Source organism: Lethenteron reissneri, unplaced genomic scaffold (genome assembly GCF_015708825.2).
Source record: "Lethenteron reissneri isolate LAM-NWPU_2019-01 unplaced genomic scaffold, ASM1570882v1 scaffold_1375, whole genome shotgun sequence".
In the NCBI taxonomy this organism is placed as follows: domain Eukaryota; kingdom Metazoa; phylum Chordata; class Hyperoartia; order Petromyzontiformes; family Petromyzontidae; genus Lethenteron; species Lethenteron reissneri.
In genome coordinates this window covers 25,001-45,756 of record NW_026891086.1, presented here as the reverse complement: position 1 = coordinate 45,756, position 20,756 = coordinate 25,001, and positions in this window count along the sequence as shown.

Genomic DNA, 20,756 nt, shown 5'->3' with positions numbered 1-20,756 from the left:
TAGTAACTCGGCAGGAGACGACTTCACGGGTAGCACACTCTTTATTTTCACCAACTTGTAGTTACACGGATGACTAACACCCTACTTCGTTACACGGGTGACTAACACCCCACTTAGCTACTCGGGTGACTAACACCCACTTAGCTACACGGGTGACTAACACCCACTCAGCTACACGGTGACTAACGCCCACTCAGCTATACTGACACGGGCTCTCTACGCCCCGTAGCCTTCCGGGACACACCCAGCCGGGGTGCCCGTCTCGGCTCTGGGTACCACCGTCCCGACCCACACGGGCTTCGGACTACGGTCCCCCAGTCTCGGCTCCGAGCCGCACAGGCCCCGGTCCTCACAAGGACGGCGGGACTAGGGGTCTCGGGCCACTACCTCCTCCACCCCCGTCTTCGGTCTTCAACTGGTTAACACGGACCCCGAGTGCTCTCGCGCATCTCCTTTATACCCCTCCTGCGGACGTCGCTGAGAGCAACCCACTTATCTGACCAATCACTGCGCCACTCGCTACGATCTTTCCCAGCTTGTGTCAGCGCGCCTTACCACCGGCGCGCTGCGTCCATACCACGCCCACATCGCGTGCCCAACCCCGCGCCCCGTGATCCATCACTGTCGGCGCACGTCCATCACCACCACTACATCACCCCCTACCACATAGCTCGCAGCCAGACCCCGGCTGCTAATAAAATATACAACACCCCTTCACCCCTATGTGTGCCCCGTAACATAACAACAAACCCTAACAACACAACATGAACACCGCAATCCGCAAAACCCAGCAACCGCCACCCACAACAAGAACAATATGCACAATCCGGCGAGTGGCAACGATACTGTGTATGCGGAAAGAGTAACATAAAAATAAAAAAATTTTTTCATTTTCTCTTCTTTTCTCTCCGACTCATGCAGCGTCCCAATGTGTCCGAGCGTCCCTTGAACGGGACATTACCCCGGCAGAGGGGGACCGGCAACGAGTCGGGCTTTAACAAAAAGAAAATTATTTTTTTTTTTTTTCATGAAAAGTGTTGCGTCCTTGCCCGAGTCCGCCTTGCCGGACCGTCGTACGGCACAGACGCAGTTGGCCATCCGGCGGCGCCGGCAGTTCAGGAAGGCATGGGCCAGGCATCGGGGCTCCGCGCGAGCCGCGGGGTTCCGGTTCCCGACGGTCAACAGCCGTCAGGTCCGAGACACCTGGGGGTGGGTCAGGTGGAGACACGTGAGGATCAGCCTGCGACACATCCCTCCCCGAGTCGACGGTCACATCACACGCTCGGTCGTCACGGCACAACCCGGGGTCACGCGGCGCCGCGTAGGGTTTCAGTCGGGAGGGGTGCACGTACCAACGGCGTTTTCCCCATTTAATCTGTATACTCTGGGGTCGTGCAACCCGCACAATTTCCACCGGTCCCCTCCATGGTCTCAACAGTTTGGGGGACGTAGCCAACGGTGCGTGTGGACAATGCAGCCAGGCCTTATCGCCCGGTTCCCAATTGTGCGTATGCACCTTCCGTTCATGCAATCGCTCGTTCGCGATCTGCCGAGAGCGAATTCAATCTCGCAGCCTCTCGCGCTCAGCCAATTTGGCGATGTTAAACTTATATGGTCTGCCAATTTAGATTTTGCACGTGGCTGGAAATCCCCAGTTGGACGTCCATGGCCGGATCAGCCTCCCGCCCATACATCAGAAAAAATGGAGAAAACCCCGTCGCCGCATGGGGTGCCATCCGATAGGCCGCTAGTACCCCCGGTACCTGTAAGTCCCAATCCACCTGGTCGTCGCATACCTGTTGGCACAGCATAGACGTAATCGTCCTGTTCAGACGTTCAACCATACCGTCAGTCTGCGGGTGGTACGGGGAGGTACGTACTTTCTTTGTACCCAACAGGTCGCACACCTCGCGCAACAAAATCGAAAATTTTTCCCTTGATCCGTCAGCAAGCGTTCGGGGGCGCCTTTGTCCAAAACGTAACCTTGGACAAAGGCGTCCGCCACTGCCGCAGCCGACTGGTTGGCGAGTGGCCACGCCATGGGCCAGCGGGTGAAGTACTCTACGCCAACCAGCAGGAACTTATTTCCCCGAGGTGTAGGGAAAGGGCCCCAAGATGTCTAGCGCGACCAATTCGTTCGTGCGCGAAACTGAATGGATTGAGCGGTGGATTAGCCGCTATTGGTGGCGGTTTTCTTTGCGCACCCTACACACCCTTAAGAATGTTCGCCACGTCGTTGCCCATCCCGGCCAATAGTAGTCTCGCTGAATGAGGGCGAGCGTTTTGTGAAACCCCAGATGCATGAGTCGTTCATGGGCAGCCAGGACGACCTACCCCGCATACAAACGGCACCACAAGCATGTGACGCCGGGACATGTCCCACTCATCAAGAGGCCCTGTCTGCACACCCAGGAACCGACCCGCGTTTCCCCCCCTCGGGAACGTTAACCTTCCGACGTAGCCGAGTAGGGAGCTGTCGGCCATTTGCAGACGGCCCCACTCGATGAGAGGCAATGCTAACAGCGAGTCCCTCCCCGTGGGCGTCGACCCCCGTAGTATCCGTGGCGGCTAGCACCACTTCCGCGGGGACAGCGACAGAGGTTTACACCGCGCCGATCCTAACTGACATGCGCATTCCGTACGCGGCGGCAACCGACAATGCATCCGCATTCGAGTGGCGCAACCCCTTGCGGTAAATCGTCGTGAATTGGTAGTCCTGAAGGACCTCCAACCATCGGGACAATTGGCCGGATGGCTGCGCCACCCGCATAGCGTATTGGAGAGCCGCATGGTCCGTGCGAACCGTAAAGTGACGGCCATACAGATACGGCCTGAATTGCTGTATAAAAAACACAATCGCCAGCAATTCACGCCGTGTCACGCAGTAGCGTTGTTCCGCGGGGGACAGAACCCTGCTACCGTAGGCGACCACCCGTTCGACCCCCCCGACCACCTGTGAGAGCACTCCCCCGATACCCGTGTTACTGGCATCCGTGTCGAGCACAAACGGTTGCGTGAAATCGGGGTAACACAAGGGGGGAGCCTGCACCAAGGCGTCACGAAGGGAGCAGAACGCGGCCTCCTCTCCGGCCCCCAGTGAAACCGCACCCCTTTAGCCGTCAAGCGTGCAGGGGCCTGGCTATGGTGGCAAACTGCTTGACAAAACGACGGTAATAGGAGGCAATCCTATGAAGCTGCGGACTTCAGTACAGAGGTCGGTGTTGGCCATGAGCCGACGCATTGCGTCTTAGCAGGGTCCGTCGAGATCCCCGAACGGCTAACGATATGGCCCAAATACCTGACCGATTCCCGAAGCAGAAAACATTTAGCCGGTTTAAATTTAAGCTTCGCGGAACGCATCCTGAGAAACACCGCTCTCAGTCGCTGGAGGTGCTCCTCAAAAGTTCGGCTGAAAACGATGATATCATCGAGGTAAATCAAACAGGTGTCCCATTGGGCCTGACAAAACCAATTCCATGAGCCTCTGGAACGTGGCAGGAGCGGAATGTAAACCCATGGGCAATCGGTTGAACTCAAATAGGCCTCCCGGTGTCCGGAAAGCGGTTTTTGGTTTTGATTCGTCATCGAGGGGCAATTGCCAAAATCCCGAAAGCAAATCGAGCGTCGAAAAAAACTGTGCTCCTGCCAAGGCATCCAGCGACTCATCCATCCTGGGGAGCGGATACGCATCGGCCATTGATATTTTGTTTAGGCGGCGGAAATCGACACAGAACCGCAGGATCCATCCTGTTTTTTAACCAAGACGATAGGAGCACCCCACGGACTGGAAGAGGGCGCAATGATGTCGGCCGCCAACATGTCATTTACTGCCGACTGCACATGCTCCTTCTCGGCTGGACTGAGCCGGAAGGGATTCTGTCGAATAGGGGCCGCGTCCCCAGTCTATGTGGTGGCGCAACAGGTCTGTGCAGCCAATGTCGTACTTGTGCCTGCTAAACACGTCAGCGAACTCGAGTAGCAAGCCCCTCAATGCACCCAACTGCACACTGGACAAGGTACTGGACCCGGCACACAACGAGTCCAACCACTCCGTCCCCTCCTCACTTTGGGATGCGTATCGACATCGAATCGGCGTGAGCAACGAGCTGTTCCTCGACGGGTAGCGGCGCGGCGTGAGCGCACCGTTCCCTGCGTAATCACGGCCGGCCGCGACCCCGTATTCAGGACCACAACGAACGGCTCACTGTCCCCCCTCACCATGGTCTGGGCCACCGCTAAGTCGAGGTCCCCTTTAGCCTGTTAGACGGCCCCAATAGAACTCCCTGTGCCCCCGCATCCGCCCCAGGGGTTTTCTCAACCGAAGGGGTACCAACATTTGCGATCCCGGGGGCACCCGTACAGTCCGGGTTGCCAGCGCCTGCACCGTCGCACAAGCCGTGCGTATCTTATTTGGACTCTTCAAAAACTCAACCCGCCGTCCCGACGGAAGCTCAATGCAGGCCTGGTCTATGAGAATTTTGATGGGCATTTTAGACAGAAAGTCCGTGCCTAGTAAACAAGGAACGGCCAACGATGATGATACAAAAATAGGACCCGCCAATTTAATCGCCAATACAAATATTCCCGAATCTGGCCGATGATTCCCAAAGATCCCCCGTTTGCCGCGTAAAATGGTACGTCCACCGGCAGAAGGGTCGACATTGGACGGGAAGAATTATAAATAAGGTCCGAAATATAGTGGCCGACGCACCCGTGTCCACAGCACCCGGACCTCAACCCCGTCAATGTACCCCGTTACCACGGACGACCCGGCCGACGCAGCCACATCCTGTGGGCCAATTCGGACCATCGACTGCCTTCGGGCCGTACGGACCCCTCTCGCCGAACCGAACCCCCGGTGCCCATACACGGTCCCCCCACCGCTAAGCGGCGACCCGAACGTGCCGTGCGTGTGGACCGAACGTGTGAGGTGCCGCGACTTGCCGGGTTCAGTGGGATGTCTTGAGTCCCTGGTCGTCGTCCGGACGTGGTCCCGCGGTGCGTGACGCGGGGCCCGGCACCCGGACGCGACGTGGCCCCGAAGGCCGCAGTTGTAGCAGACGACGAGGGACGTCGTAGGTTTCGGTTGCTCCAGCTTGCGGGGAGCGTGTGGGCGAACGACCTCCCGTTCTCCACTCCCCCGGTCGAAAGCGAAGGCCTCCTCCCGAGGCACAGCAGGCTGAGGTCCGATGATCGTGGCGGCCGGTGCCCCGTTCCCACCGATGCGCAGACGACCGTCGGCTTCCGCTTAGGACTCGTAAGCGTGATACTCGTGGCAATCCCCAGGGAGCAATGTCCATCTCGTCCGCCGTATTAATGGGAACTCCCAATCCGTGAGCCAGCGCCAGCAGCTGCTCCGTCACCATGGCGTCCTTCCCCTCCTTGTCCATGCGGGGAAAAGCTGAGTCCGCCAGGGCGAGCAGCGCCGTGCGATAGGCGAGCGTTGTTTCTCCAACCACCTTCCGCCGATCGTAGAACTGGTGGCGACAGGTCGAGGGCCCGAACACCTTGGCCATCAGGTGTAGCGCGGCCTGGAGCGTTGAGCGGGACGACCTCGGGGCAGACGTGAAGGCCGCAAGCGCGTCGTCGTCGAGCATCGCTGGCAGCGCGCGCAGGGCAGTGGTGTCGGACCACCCCGACATTTCTTGATGCGCGATGAACCGTCGCTGGAAGGCTCCCCAGTCGCCCCCGTCCGCCTTGAACACCGACAGCGCGGGCAATCGTTGCTGGAGACTCGATCGTCGTCGTCGTCGTTGGAACGATTTTCCCGCGCGCTGTGGTTGTAGAAATGTCGGCTCCCTCTGCAGGCGCAAAATGGAGAGCTCCGGCGCGCGCGATGACGCGGGCTGCGCTGTGTGGAGACTCTGGCCACGTGGTGTCCGCGTTTCCCGCCAACCGGGCGGACCCTCAAAAATGGCGCCAACTCCAAACTTTTGGCGCGAAACGCCTTATGGCGGGAACCCTCCAGCCGCGCCGCCTCTTCCAACCCCGCAGGCGTTCCCCGCCGCTGGAACGGAGATTCCGCCAAATCGCAGCGGCGGCGAGCAGCAACTCCGCCAGGCGGGAGTGTGCGTCCTGCAGGCTGGTGTCGGAGGCGCGGAGCATCGGCCATTTCCGCGAAGTGCTGCATCGGCGGCAACTCCTCGTCCTCTCCTCCCGAGGTGGTGTCTCCGGTACGCGTCGTCTCCCCGGTCTTGCACGTGGGAACGAGAAGTCTTCCTTGTGTCCATTCTCCTTGAAGACAGGTTTACTTCTGACGCCAGTTGTAAAGTAGTAACTCGGCAGGAGACGACTTCACGGGTAGCACACTCTTTATTTTCACCAACTTGTAGTTACACGGATGACTAACACCCTACTTCGTTACACGGGTGACCAACACCCACTTAGCTACACGGGTGACTCACCCCACTTCGTTCACGGGTGACTAACACCCACTTAGCTACTCGGGTGACTCACACCCCTCAGCTAACACGGGTGACTAACACCCACTTCGTTGCACGGGTGACTGACACCCACTTAGCTACTCGGGGTGACTCACACCCACTCAGCTACACGGTGACTAACACCCACTCAGCTACAACTGGTGACAAACACCCACTCAGCTATACTGACACGGGCTCTTACGCCCCGTAGCCTCCCGGACACACCCAGCCGGGGGTGCCCGTCTCGGCTCTGGGTACCACCGTCCCGACCCACACGGGCGTCGGACTAGCGTCCCGGGCCACTACCTCCTCCCCCCCGGCTTCGTCTTCAACTGGTTAACCACTGACCACGAGTGCTCTCGCGCGTCTCCCTTTATAACCCTCCTGCGAACGTCGCTGAGTAGCAACCCACTTATCTGACCAATCCTGCGCACTCGCTACGATCCTCTTTTCCCAGCTTGTGTCAGCGCGCCTTACCACCGGCGCGCGCGTCCATAACCACGCCCACAGCGCGTGCCCAACCCCGCGCCCCGTGATCCATCACTGTCGGCGCACGTCAATACCACCACTACATATGTGTGTAGCTGTGTATATGTGTGTGTGTAATCTGTGTGTATGTGTGTAGCTGTGTATATGTATGTGTGTAATCTCTGTGTGTGTAGCTGTGTATGTGTGTGTGTGTAAGCTGTATAGTCAAGGGTTTTGTATAGAAGAGATCCCTTGTTGCTGCTGATGATGGTGATGATGCTGCTGCTACTGCTGATGATGATGATGCTGCTGCTGCTGCTGATGATGCTGCTGCTGATGATGATGATGATGATGCTGCTGCTGATGAGGCTGATGCTGCTGCTGCTGCTGCTGCTGATGATGATGATGCTGCTGCTGCTGCTGATGATGCTGCTGCTGCTGATGATGATGCTGCTGTTGCTGATGATGATGATGCTGATGATGATGATGCTGATGATGCTGCTGCTGATGATGATGAGGCGTCTCAACTCGTACCGGGAGGCGGAACGCCGTAGTCGTGGCCACACGTGCGGGTGCCACTCCGGACGTACAAACACCCTGCCTGCTAACATGGAGTGGGAGCGATCAAGAAGACATTGGCAGTGGTGGCGGTGAAACTCCTCCACTTGCCTCACGAGACGCCGAAAGTTCGCAGAGAGGAGCAGCAGTAGTAGCAGCAGCAGTAGCAGTAGTAGCAGCAGTAGTAGCAGTAGCAGCAGCAGTAGTAGTAGTAGCAGCAGCAGTAGTAGCAGCAGTAGTAGTAGTAGCAGCAGCAGTAGTAGCTGTAGTAGTAGCAGCAGTAGTAGTAGCAGCAGCAGCAGTAGTAGCAGTAGCAGCAGCAGTAGCAGCAGTAGTAGTAGTAGTAGCAGCAGCAGTAGCAGCAACAGCAGTAGCAGCAGTAGTACCAGCAGCAGTAGCAGCAACAGCAGTAGCAGCAGTAGTAGCAGCAGCAGTAGCAGCAGTAGTAGCAGTAGCAGCAGCAGCAGTAGTAGCAGTAGCAGCAGCTAGTAGCAGCAGCAGTAGCAGCAGCAGTAGTAGTAGCAGCAGCAGCAGTAGTAGCAGCAGCAGTAGTAGTAATAGCAGCAGTAGCAGCAGCAGTAGTAGTAGCAACAGCAGCAGTAGCAGCAGTAGTAATAGCAGGGCCGAGGCAGCACAAACACACAAAACACTCTCTCTGAAATGGCCATAACTGATCATTGGTTTTTACCCTTCTATCTGGCAACAAAACTGACACTTTTTTTACAAGGAGTCATGTTGCATAGACAAGGAAAAGCTGTCTAAGGAAAGCTGTCTCGGGTGTGGACCAATCAACTTCAAGGACAGTGCATATCATCATCAGAGTTATGTTTTTTGTTTGCATTATGGCTGCAGGTATTGTGGTCTATTCAAACATGACTCCTCGTAAAAAAGGTGTCAGTTTTGTTGCCAGATAGAAGGGTAAAAAACCAACTATCATATTTTTACTGGCAAATGAGGTTCCAATGGTGTAAATGCTTCACCCCGAGCTCTCATACTCTGATGGTGCACTGTATTGAGTTGTGCGCCTTTTGGCGTCATCTGGTCCAACACCATGTGAGACTAGGCTCTAAGGAAAGCTGTCTCGGGTGTGGACCAATCAACTTCAAGGACAATGTATATGTTATGTTCTTTTGTTTGTATTATGACTGCAGGTATTGCTGTCTATGCAAACATGACTCCTTGTAAAAAAGGTGTCAGTTTTGTTGCCAGATAGAAGGGTAAAAAACCAATTATCATATTTTTTACTGGAAAATGAGGTTCCAAAACTGACACCTTTTTTACGAGGAGTCATGTTTGCATTGGCCACAATACCTGCGGCCTTAATGCAAACAAGACAACACAACTCTGATCATGTGTGCACTGTCCTGATTGGTCCACACCCAAAGCAATCAATCTCCCAGGCTGTACCTGGGGATTCACTGTTGCTACCGGTCCTGGGCCTCCCCTAGGTCGACTCGGCCTCAAATGAGTTCGTGGTGCGGTGTGTAGTCAACATCGCCACTGGGGAGACAAAGGCGGTCGGGCGTAGTGCTGACCACCCACCCCTCGTGTACCGTTCCAGCCTTCACAGGTGCTACTCGCTAACAGCACTTGCCCCTACAGTCTGTTACAGGCTACACGGGGGGTCTTTGTGTGTGTGTGACGTCATCACAAGGTGTGGTTGTGGGCGTGGTTTATGCAAATGAGCCGGTGGGTGGGAGGGGCGAGTGCTCATTAGCATATTGACTCGTGTGGAGTCATTTCTGGTGATGGTGGTAGCTGATATTAACTACTGAAGGTGAGTATTGGTGGTGGTGGTGATGGTGGTGATAGTGATAGTGGTGGTGATGGTGTGATGGTGATGATGGCAGTGATGGTGGTGATAGTGATAGTGGTGGTGATGTGATAGTGGTGGTGATGGTGAAGTGTGTGGTGATGGTGGTGATGGCAGTGATGATTGTGATGCTGATGGTGGTGGTGATGGTGGTGAATGGCAGTGATGATGGTGATGGTGGTGATGGTGGTGATGCTGGTGGTGATAGTGGTGGTGATGGCAGTGATGGTGGTGATAGTGATAGTGGTGGGTGATTGTGATAGTGGTGGTGATGGTGATGATGGCAGTGATGATGGTGATGCTGATGGTGATGGTGGTGATGGTGGTGGTGATGGTGGTGGTGATGGTGGTGATGGCATTGATGGTGATGATAGGTTGTGGTGGTGATGGTGATGCTGATGGTGGTGATGGTGGATAGTGGTGGTGATGGTGAAGTGGTGGTGATGGTGGTGATGGCAGTGATGATGGGTGGTGTTGATGGTAAGGCTGTGTGTGGATTACATTAGGAATCGATTGTAGAGGAATGGGGCATATGGAGTCGATTTCCATTGGGATAACATTGTCATCAATAGGCTGTATCCGTGCGTACCTGTGTGTGCATACCTGTGTGTGTGTACCTGTGTGTGTGTGTACTTGTGTGTGTGTGTACCTGTGTGTGTGTGTACCTGTGTGTGTGGTGTACCTGTGTGGTGTGGTACCTGTGTGTGTAACCTGTGTTGTACTGTGTGTGTACCTGTTGTGTGTGTACCTGTGGTGGTGTGTACCTGTGTGTGTGTACCTTGTGTGTGTGTGTACCTGTTGAGTGTACCTGTGTGTGGTGTACCTGTTTGTGTGTACCTGTGTGTGTTACCTGTGTGTACCTGTGTGTGTGTGTGTACCTGTGTGTGTACTTGTTTGTGTGGTAGCTGTGTGTGTACCTGTGTGTGTACCTGTGTGTGTGTGTACCTGTGTGTGTGTACCCTGTGTGTGTGTACCTGTGTGTCCTGTGTACCTGTGTGTGTGTGTTTACCTGTGTTGTTTACCTTGTGTGGTACCTGTGTGTGTGGTACCTGTGTGGTGTACCTGTGTGGTGTCCTGTTTGTGTGTACCTGTATGTGTACCTGTGTGTTTGTGTACCTGTGTGTGGGTGTACCCTGTGGTGTGTACCTGTGTGTGGTGTGTGGTGTACCTGTGTGTGTGTGTACCTGTGTGTGTGAGTACCTTGTGTGGTGTACCTGTGTGGTGTACCTGTGGGGTTTGTACCTGTGTTGTGTACCTGTGTGTGTGTGTATCTGTGTTTGTGTACCTGTGTTTGTGTGTACCTGTGTGGTGTGGTACCTGTGTGTTTGTGTACCTGTGTTTGTGTGAACCTGTGTGTGTGTACCTGTGTGTGTACCTTGTGTGTGTGTACCTGTGTGTGTGTACCTGTGTGCCTGTGTGTGTGTGTACCTGTGTGTGTGTACCTGTGTGTTTGTACCTGTGGTGCTTGTGTGTTTGTGTACCTGTGTGTGTGTGTACCTGTGTGTTTCTACCTGTTTGTGTGTACCTGTGTGTGTGTACCTATGTGTTTGTGTACCTGTGTTTGTGTGTACCTGTGTAGGGGTGTACCTGTGTGTACCTGTGTGTGTGTGTACCTGTGTGTGTGTGTACTGTGTGTGTGTACCTGTGTGTTGTACCTGTGTGTGTGTGTGTACCTGTGTGTGTGTACCTGTGTTTGTACCTGTGTGTTTGTACCTGTGTACCTGTTGTGTGTGTGTACCTGTGTGTGTGTACCTGTTTGTGTGTACCTGTGTGTGTGTACCTGTGTGTTGTACCCTGTCCTGTGTGTGTCCTGTGTGTGTACCTGTGTGTGTGTACTGTGGGTGTGTGGTACCTGTGTGTGGTGTACCTGTGTGTGTGTACCTGTGTTTGTGTGTACCTGGTGTGTTGTGTGTACCTGTGTGTGTGTGGTACCTGTGTGTGTACCTGTGTGGTGTGTACCTGTGTGGTGTGTGACTTGTGTGTGTGTACCTGTGTGTGTGTGTGTACCTGTGTGTGTACCTGTGTGTGTGTGTAACTGTGTGTGTACCTGTGTGTGGTGTACCTGTGGTATGTTGTGTACCTGTGTGTGTACCTGTGTGGGTACCGTGTGTGTGTTTGTACCTGTGTTTGTGGTGTACCTGTGTTTGTGTGTACCTGTGTTTGTGTGTACCTGTGTTTGTGTGTACCTGTGGCCTCAACGTGCACGTGGCCTGGCAACACGCATCGTGGTTAACGAATGGCGGTCGTTGTTTGTGTTTACTACCTCTGTGCGTATGAAGTCATCCCCATAGCCAACGTTGGGGTGAGTGAGTGGGTGGGTGACTGGAGGGTGAGTGGGTGAGTGAGTGTGTAGGAGAGTGAGTGGGTGAGTGAGTGTGTAGGAGAGTGAGTGGGTGAGTGAGTGTGTAGGAGAGTGAGTGGGTGGGTGACTGGGAGGATGAGTGGTGAGTGAGTGTGTAGGAGAGTGAGTGGGTGAGTGAGTGTGTAGGAGAGTGAGTGGGTGGGTGACTGGGAGGATGAGTGGGTGAGTGAGTGTGTAGGAGAGTGAGTGGGTGAGTGGTGTAGGAGAGTGAGTGGGTGGGTGACTGGGAGGATGAGTGGGTGAGTGAGTGTGTAGGAGAGTGAGTGGGTGAGTGAGTGTGTAGGAGAGTGAGTGGGTGAGTGAGCGTCTAGGAGAGTGAGTGGGTGAATTAATGGTTGGGTGGGTCTCTGTGGGTCACTATGGGTGTCTGTGGTTCTCTGTGGGTCTTTGTGGGTCTCTGTAGGTCTCTGTGCGTGTCTGCTGGTGTCTACGGGTCTCTGTGGGTCTATGGGTCTCTGTGGGTCATCTGTGGGAGTCTATGGGTCTCTGTGGGTCTCTGTGAGTGTCTATGGGTCTCTCTCTGTGTCTCTGTGGGTGTCTATGGGTGCATGTGGGTCTCTATGGGTCTCTCTGGGTGTCTGTGGGTGTCTCTGGGTGTATGTGGGTCTCTGTGGGTGTCTATGGGTGTATGTGGGTCTCTGTGGTGTCTGTAGGTGTCTCTTTGATGACGATCAAGATGTCCCCCTCCTCAGTGGAGCTGATCTCATTTTTGATCACTTCTGACAAAAAGCGTCAGTGGGGCTTGGTCAATACGAAAACAGTTTAGAGTTTTAGTTTTTATATTTAGTTTAGTTTACTCTCTCTCATATCTCTCTCTCTCCATGTCCTCTCTCCCACGTCTCTTTCCCATGTCTATCTCCCCTTATTTCTCTCTCCCCGTGTCTCTCTCTCCCCCGTGTGTCTCTCGCCCCGTGTCTCTCTCCCTGTGTCTCTCTCTCTCCCCATGTCTCTCTCCCTGTGTCTTTCTCCCATGTCTCTGTCTCTCTCCCATGTTTCTCTCCACGTCTCTTTCCCATGTCTCTCTCCCCGTGTCTCTCCCCGTGTGTCTCTTGCCCCGTGTCTCTCTCCCCCCGTGTCTCTCACTTCCCGTGTCTCACTCCCCGTGTCTCTCTCCCCGTGTCTCTCTCCCCGTGTCTCTCTCCCCGTGTCTCTCTCCCCGTGTCTCTCTCTCTCCCCGTGTCTCTCTCCCCGTGTCTCTCTCCTGTGTGTCTCTCTCTCCCCGTGTCTCTCTCGTGCAGCTGCTCCGCTCTTTGTGTAGGCCACGGGAGACACGGTTGTCCGAGGGAGACACGGCCACTCTAAGACCTGGTTTTCACCTGAGGACGGCTGCTTGCGTTGTGGCCGAAACGTCGTGAGAATTATTTTATTATGTTTATTTTATTATTTTATTACTTCCCTTCTGCGTGACTTTACCGAAAGAACCAAGAAGATGAATCCCTGCAGTCACGAAAGCTTTAAATCGAAAAATAAAACAATAGCTGTTATTTACCCCCAAAAGTCGCCTTGCGTATAGATGTTAGTGTATGAACACATCGTCCTGCTGCGGAGGGAGCTGGTAGGAACGTTGGGTTGCTCGCTCAGTGGCCTGCAGGGTCAACGGCCATGCTTATTAAAGGGCTTATGATGATGATGGGCCATTGTGCCCCAGGCTGTGGGTCAGATTTGTCATCCTTGCACTCCAACAGCAGCGCTTAGCAGAAGCCACTGGGTGGCAGTAAGTGGCTGGGCCTCAAATATCAAATGACAATTCAATTCGCCAGTGTCCCTGTTGTTGTGGTGTTGTTGTGCTGCTGCTGCTAAGTTCTCCCCACTCTCGTGTGAGCTTGCCCATGTTGTTGTTGTGTTGTTGTTGTTGCTGCTGCTGCTGCTAAGTTCTCCCCCACTCTCGTGTGAGCTTGCCATATTGTTGGTTGTGTTGTTGTTGTTGTGTTGTTGTGAGTAGGTGGCGTTGCAGCCCAGTAACGAACACTGCAGTTTAACACGAAGTAAGTAAAGACTTGCATGACAAATATCTGCCATCTTGCTGTTGTTGTTGTGGTGGTGTTTAGATTGTTTAAATATGAACATCGTGACAAATATCTGCCATATTGTTGTTGTTGTGGTTGTTGTGTTGTTGTGGTGGTGGTGGTTGTCTTGTTAGATTGTTTAAATATAAACGTGTTAAATATCTGCCATCTTGTGTTGTTGTGGTGGTGGTTGTGGTTGTGTTGTTAGATTGTTTAAATATAACAACGTGTTAAATATCTGCCATCTTGTGTGTTGTGGTGGTGGTGGTTGTGTTGTTGTTGTTGTGGTGGTGGTTGTGTTGTTAGATTGTTTAATATAACATCGTGTTAAATATCTGCCATCATCTTGTGTGTTGTTGTGGTTGTTGTGTTGTTGTTGTGGTTGTTTCGATATGAAGCTTTCGTGACTGCAGGGATTCACATTCTTGGTTTCTGTTGCAAAAAACTTAGTCGCTAATGTCCAATACTATCGGTTTAAAACAATAAAATTTCAACCGCAGAGAAGCGTCGAGAAGCCCGTGGAAATTCCACATTCCCATGGCGCGAGTTTAGCACAAGGAAGCCACAAGTTGCTGACCAGCCTCACCATCCCACCCCTCGTTTGTGTATCGATCCCCGAGGGTCGATCAGCTCTGTTACTGTATTACTACCGTACAGTAATAACACAGTAACCACCTTCAAGAGCCGAATGGCTCACAGGGCTATACCTAATCAATGACCTTGAACTCGAACCTTGCAAACGAACTATTGACTCTATTGTAAGCGCTGGTTAATAAGAATAAGAATGCTGTTTTGTTTTTTAATGGCACCATACAAGAGCCCTTGAACATTGAGATTGGGTTGCTGCAGTGGCTAGGAGATGTTAACTACCTCGCCTGGTGTGCAGGAGGTCGTGGGTTCATTCCCGACCCTAACGCCTGCTGCTGTATATTTGGAGTTTGCGTGTCTCTCTCTCATCATCATCACGGTGGCTAGGAGATGTTAACTACCTCGCCTGGTATACAGGAGGTCGTGGGTTCGATCCCGACCCTGACGTCTGCTGCTGTATATTTGGAGCTTGCGTGTCTCTCTCTCTCTCATCATCATCACGGTGGCTAGGAGATGTTAACTACCTCGCCTGGTATACAGGATGTTGTGGGTTCGATCCCGACCCTGACGCCTGCTGCTGTATATTTGGAGTTTGCGTGTTCTCCCCATGGTGGCGGGTGGATTTGTCTCCGGGTCATCCGGTGTTTACCTCTACGTTTAGAATCAACATGCGTTCAAAGTATTTGGCTGCTATAAATTTACACAGAGGCTGCTTTGTTGAGCTATCATTTTGGCCAGGTCGCTTCTGTTAAAAAACCGACATGACTCAGTGGGCCTTATTTGTTAGAAAAAATAAATGTGCAAATCCTGCTGTCCGTGACAGTGACACGTGGGGACCAAATGCAGTCAAGGATACGTTCTTTTTTCAAGCGAACCGTCTCACTGGTTACGCTGTGAATTGTTGTTGCATTCAATCCGCACAAGCGGGTTCATTTTTAGTGATATTTTTTCAGCAACGGTGAAAAATATGCGTACGGTCGGAAAATTAAGCGAACTTTTTCGGGATAATAAAACCCCCCCCGAACAAAACGTGTAAGACGTGGCAACGCTGTGCGTTGCTGTCACCGTGAATGGTCAGCCAGAACGGCATGGAATTAGTCTTTGCCGCATGCAGGAACACTTCCTCATAGGCACACAGATCCCCCGCAAACCAGAGGTCGCAACCGGGTACCCGATACCCGTACCCTACCCGATAGCCGGCTACCCGTACCCAGCCAGGTACGGGTAGCCGTTTGCGACCCTGGTGCGGCCGGGTACGGATACGGGTCGGCCGTGAGTCACTGGTGAGTAACCGTTTGTCACTCATTTCGGGTAGGGTACGGGTACAGGTAGGGAACGGGTACCTGTACCCGGCCGGGTACGGGTACCCAATTGCGACCCTGGTGCGGCCAGGTACAGGTAAGGAATCAAAACCACGTTTGTGACCTCTGCGCGCAATGTAAAAGTTTATTCACAGACCTAAGCCATTAGTGGGACGGTGGGAGAAAAACAAACCTGGCCTTGGCAAAGCACGTGGCGTCAGTCTCGCCCGGTCATCCTCGCTGTCGATGTGATGATGTTCTAGATTTGAAGCTTTCGTGACTGCAAGGATTCATACTCTTAGTTTTTTTTCGGTAAAGTCACGTAGGTGAACAAAAATGATGTTCGTGTCAGATGTGCTAGACCACACACTGGGAATGGAGGGGCGGGAGGGGGGAGAATATATTAATAATAATAAAGTATCTTCTTGGTTCTTTCGGTAAAGTCACGTAGAAGGGAAGTAATACAATAATACAAATAAAACATAATAAAATAATATAATAAAATAATATAATAATATAATAATATTATTATATAATAATATAATATAATAATATCATATAATAAAATAATAAAATAATATGATAATATAATTTTTATTTCTCTTCTACGTGACTTTACCGAAAGAACCAAGAAGATGAATCCCTGCAGTCACGAAAGCTTTACATCGAAATAACAAAGCAATGGATCTTTAGAAGCGAGCGTGAAGCAATGTTCACCACAGTTGTCCTCCTGGTTGTTTCCTTTGAGTGACACCCTTGAAGGTAAAACCGTCGGCAAACGCGCTGACGCGCCGCTCTGCTCGGTCGCAGTGGCGAGCTACGCGAGCGCGGCGATGCGAGACCGCGACCCGGATGAGGACGACGAGGAGAGGCTGCAGATCATCGAGGAGGTGGACGAAGAGGAGGAGAAAGACGAGGTGGAGGCGGCGGCGGCGGCGGAGGATGACGAGACGAACTTAGAGGGGACCGGTGTCAATCCCGGCGTGGACAAGACTGCCGAGGCGCTGGGCAGTGCGCAGGACGGGACATTGGCGGAGTGCGATGTGCCGGGCAGTGGGGCCACTCGCCGTGGTGGTGGTGGCGGTGGTGATGGCGGGTGGTGGTGGCGGTGGTGGTGGTGGCGGTGGTGGCGGTGGCGGTAAGAGCGCACGTGCTCAGACTTTACAGCGTAGTTGTTAGCGTTGTGTTTAAAATGAAAGGGAAAAAAAAACACCTTAGTTCTTTCGGTAAAGTCACGTAGAAGGGAAATAATAAAATAATATTAATAAAACATAATAAAATAAAATAATTCTCACGACGTTTCGGCCACAACGCAAGCAGCCGTCCTCAGGTGGAGAACAGGTCTGACGAGAAGACAGACTCTATCTTCTGTCTTCTTGACAGACCTGTCTTCTGTCTTCTCGACAGACCTGGTTTTCACCTGAGGACGGCTGCTTGCGTTGTGGCGGAAACGTCGTGAGAATTATTATATTATGTTATATTTTTATTATTTTATTACTTCCATTCTACGTGACGACTTTACCGAATGAACCAAGAAGATGAATCCCTGCAGTCACGAAAGCTTTAAATATAAAAAAAAACACGTTGTAGCATTTGTCGACTTAACAACAAGAACTAAATCCACAGAGTATATGTTCTGCTCCAGCGAGCATTGAGGCAGCTGTGATCGTCTCACTGGGTACCGATTCATTGCCACTGGTGGGAATTTCACATTCCCATGGCGTGAGAGACCAAAGCGGTGACGGGCTGAATCAACTTCCCATCCCCAAATGACGATTTGAACTCGCAGCCTCCCGATTGCGAGCGACTTTCTCTACCCCTGGGCCACGTGGCCAAACGTTATTCTGGATTGCGGCTAATTTCACCAAGCGATCGTTACGTTCAGCGGTTCGGGGTGGGCCAACCAGAGCCGGGCGTGCCACGCTTGTGGCAGCGGCATCGCAAGACACCCGGCAATTGCGTATTTGCCAACGCAGGCGGTGGCATCTCCGTTAAGCGACGCATTCGCAGAGTGAGAAGCGGAATGAGAGGGAGGCGTGCAACTTAGATTAAGGCCATCAGTCTAACTCCGTTCTACAACAAACAAAACACGGCCAAACCAAAAACACTTTTCGAAAATCACCAAAACAAAGCCATAAAATCTTCTTGGTTCTTTCGGTAAAGTCACGTAGAAGGGAAGTAATAAAATAATAAAAATAAAACATAATAAAATAATTCTCACGACGTTTCGGCCACAACACAAGCAGCCGTCCTCAGGTGAAGAACAGGTCTGTCGAGGCGACAGCGTCTAAAAGAAAACACCACCACGCTTGGCCATAAAAGCAATGAAACAGCGATCGTAGGAACCGTGACCGAATTTTCACGACAGACGACGTGAACAACACGGACCACCAAACTCGACAGCGGTCCGTCACATCGGTGGGATTGCGTCGTCTCTTCATGCACCACCAGCGGCCCCCTCGCCCCGTGCCTCCCCGCTAGGCCCGAGGACTCACGGCTCGTTTGCCGCGCCGCCGCTGCCGCCGCCGCCGCTGCTGCCGTGCCCTCACTGCGGCCGCGGCTACAAGCGTCGGGGCTCGCTGCGGAAGCACGTTCGCCGCCGGCACGAGGGGGCCCTCGCGGATCTCCACACATCACCGCGACCTCCCCGGGCGGGCCAGGTGACTGACCCCCCGTTTGCCGGCATCATCGCACGTCTGAATGCGTCCGTCTGAATGCATCTGTCTGAATGTGTCTGTCTGAATGCGTCTGTCTGAATGCGTCTGTCTGAATGCGTCTGTCTGAATGCGTCCGTCTGAATGCGTCCGTCTGAATGCGTCTGTCTGAATGCGTCTGTCTGAATGCGTCTGTCTGAATGTGTCCATCTGAATGCGTCCGTCTGAATGCGTCCGTCTGAATGCATCTGTCTGAATGTGTCTGTCTGAATGCGTCTGTCTGAATGCGTCTGTCTGAATGCGTCTGTCTGAATGCGTCCGTCTGAATGCGTCCGTCTGAATGCGTCTGTCTGAATGCGTCTGTCTGAATGCGTCTGTCTGAATGTGTCCATCTGAATGCGTCCGTCTGAATGCGTCCGTCTGAATGCGTCTGTCTGAATGCGTCCGTCTGAATGTGTCTGTCTGAATGCTTCTGTCTGAATGTGTCTGTCTGAATGTGTCTGTCTGAATGTGTCTGTCTGAATGCGTCTGTCTGAATGTGTCTGTCTGAATGTGTCTGTCTGAATGTGTCTGTCTGAATGCGTCTGTCTGAATGTGTCTGTCTGAATGTGTCTGTCTGAATGTGTCTGTCTGAATGCGTCTGTCTGAATGTGTCTGAATGTGTCTGTCTGAATGTGTCTGTCTGAATGTGTCTGTCTGAATGTGTCTGTCTGAATGCGTCCGTCTGAATGCGTCCATCTGAATGTGTCTGTCTGAATGTGTCTGTCTGAATGTGTCTGTCTGAATATGTCTGTCTGAATGTGTCTGTCTGAATGTGTCTGTCTGAATGTGTCTGTCTGAATGTGTCTGTCTGAATGCGTCCGTCTGAATGCGTCCGTCTGAATGTGTCTGTCTGAATGTGTCTGTCTGAATGTGTCTGTCTGAATGTGTCTGTTTGAATGTGTCTGTCTGAATGTGTGCAGGGGAATAGAAGTCGCGACGCGTCGTTGAGCTGCTTGCGGAGTCTTGCTTACTCGCCCCTACCCAACGCCCGTGCTGAAGAGCTTCATAGCTCATCTGATTCCCTCCGGTAAAATTGTTTTATTATTCTGATTCTCACTTCGCACCTCTGTTCCATCTTTGCGCAGAAGGGTCAGCCTCCCGCTGCCGCGAGCCACAAGTGCACAGAGTGTGGGAGAGACTTCAAGAGCAAACACCACCTCAAGGAACACTTCCGCATCCACAGCGGTGAGTGTGGAACAATTGCGACGTTTGGCAGAACGCACCCACCGACGTGATTTCCTTCATATTCTTAGGTTTTTTCGGTAATGTCACGTAGGTAAAACATCAAAATTAATGAAAATAAAATAAAATTAAAATCACGACTTGATGCAGCTAATCCGGCTGTGACGGTCCCACCTGATGACGGAGACTTGTGTTGCCTCCGAAACGTCGTGATTTTTATTTTATTTTATTTTCATTAATTTTAATGTTTTACCTACACGGTGACTTTACCGAAAAAACCTAAGAATATGAATCCTTGCAGTCACGAAAGCTTCAAATCTGTGATTTCCTTCCTGCGCGTGTGTCTACAGCGCAGGCCGCATTCACCGCGTCACACGGCACTTTGGATGATGCGTTTATAATGTTTTGCTTTGACACGACGACTTTCGCGACCGATATCGTCCACAATTCTGGCTGCCCACCTGATGACGCTGGTTGTAGTTACTGGCGAAAACGTCGCCGCACTTGAATTGCAAATGTCGTGGGTTTGCTCTCCAGCACGCCGGCGTGCTGAGCTCGTGTAACGAATCGGCACGTTGTGTTTCGCGTCGCAAACTTTACGAACCGGCCGTGTCGGTTTTTGACGACGCGTCGTTCACACTGACGCGATGTAACCCAGAAACCTCCATCGTGGCTGTGTTTGTTTGTAATTTCCAGGGGAGAAGCCGTACGGGTGCCCAATTTGCAAGAAGCGCTTCTCTCACTCGGGCTCGTACAGCTCGCACAAGAGAGCCAACAAGTGCGTGGGCTCCGTCACGGCGGACGGCGCGGCGCGGGAGGCGACATCTCCAGTTGCCGCTGCCTCGACGGCTGACGCCGGCAAGATGGAATGGGCCGTCGCCACGTCTCCCAAAGCCACCCAGAGCTCAGGTCACGATGACAACGAGGACTTCCTGCGGATCAGTGGACCGGAGGCCACGGGTCGTCCCGCCGGCAAGATCAAGACCAAAGAGCCGGATCTGCACGAGCGTTCTTCCCACGTGGAAGGGGCGGCTCGCCACGCGTGCCGCTATCGCCACGAACCGTTTCCGAGCGCAGTACCTCTGCGCCAACACGAGCGCTACCTCTGCAAGGTGAACGACGAGATCGACGCGTCGCCTCAACCGGCAGCGCCGCAGCCTCCGTCTCCGGCTCAACGAAAGAAGTCGAAGTCGTCGGCCGGAAAGGGGTTGAAAGGGAGCGGCGCTACCGGACTCGGAGACCAGTCGGCTTCCCTGAAGTCGTACTGCCTTGCCGGAAGTGTCGAGGCGAGTCCCGAGGAGTCGATGAAGATGTCGTTGGCCATGAACCTCCCCAGAGACGTTTTCTCCAAGTGGCTGGA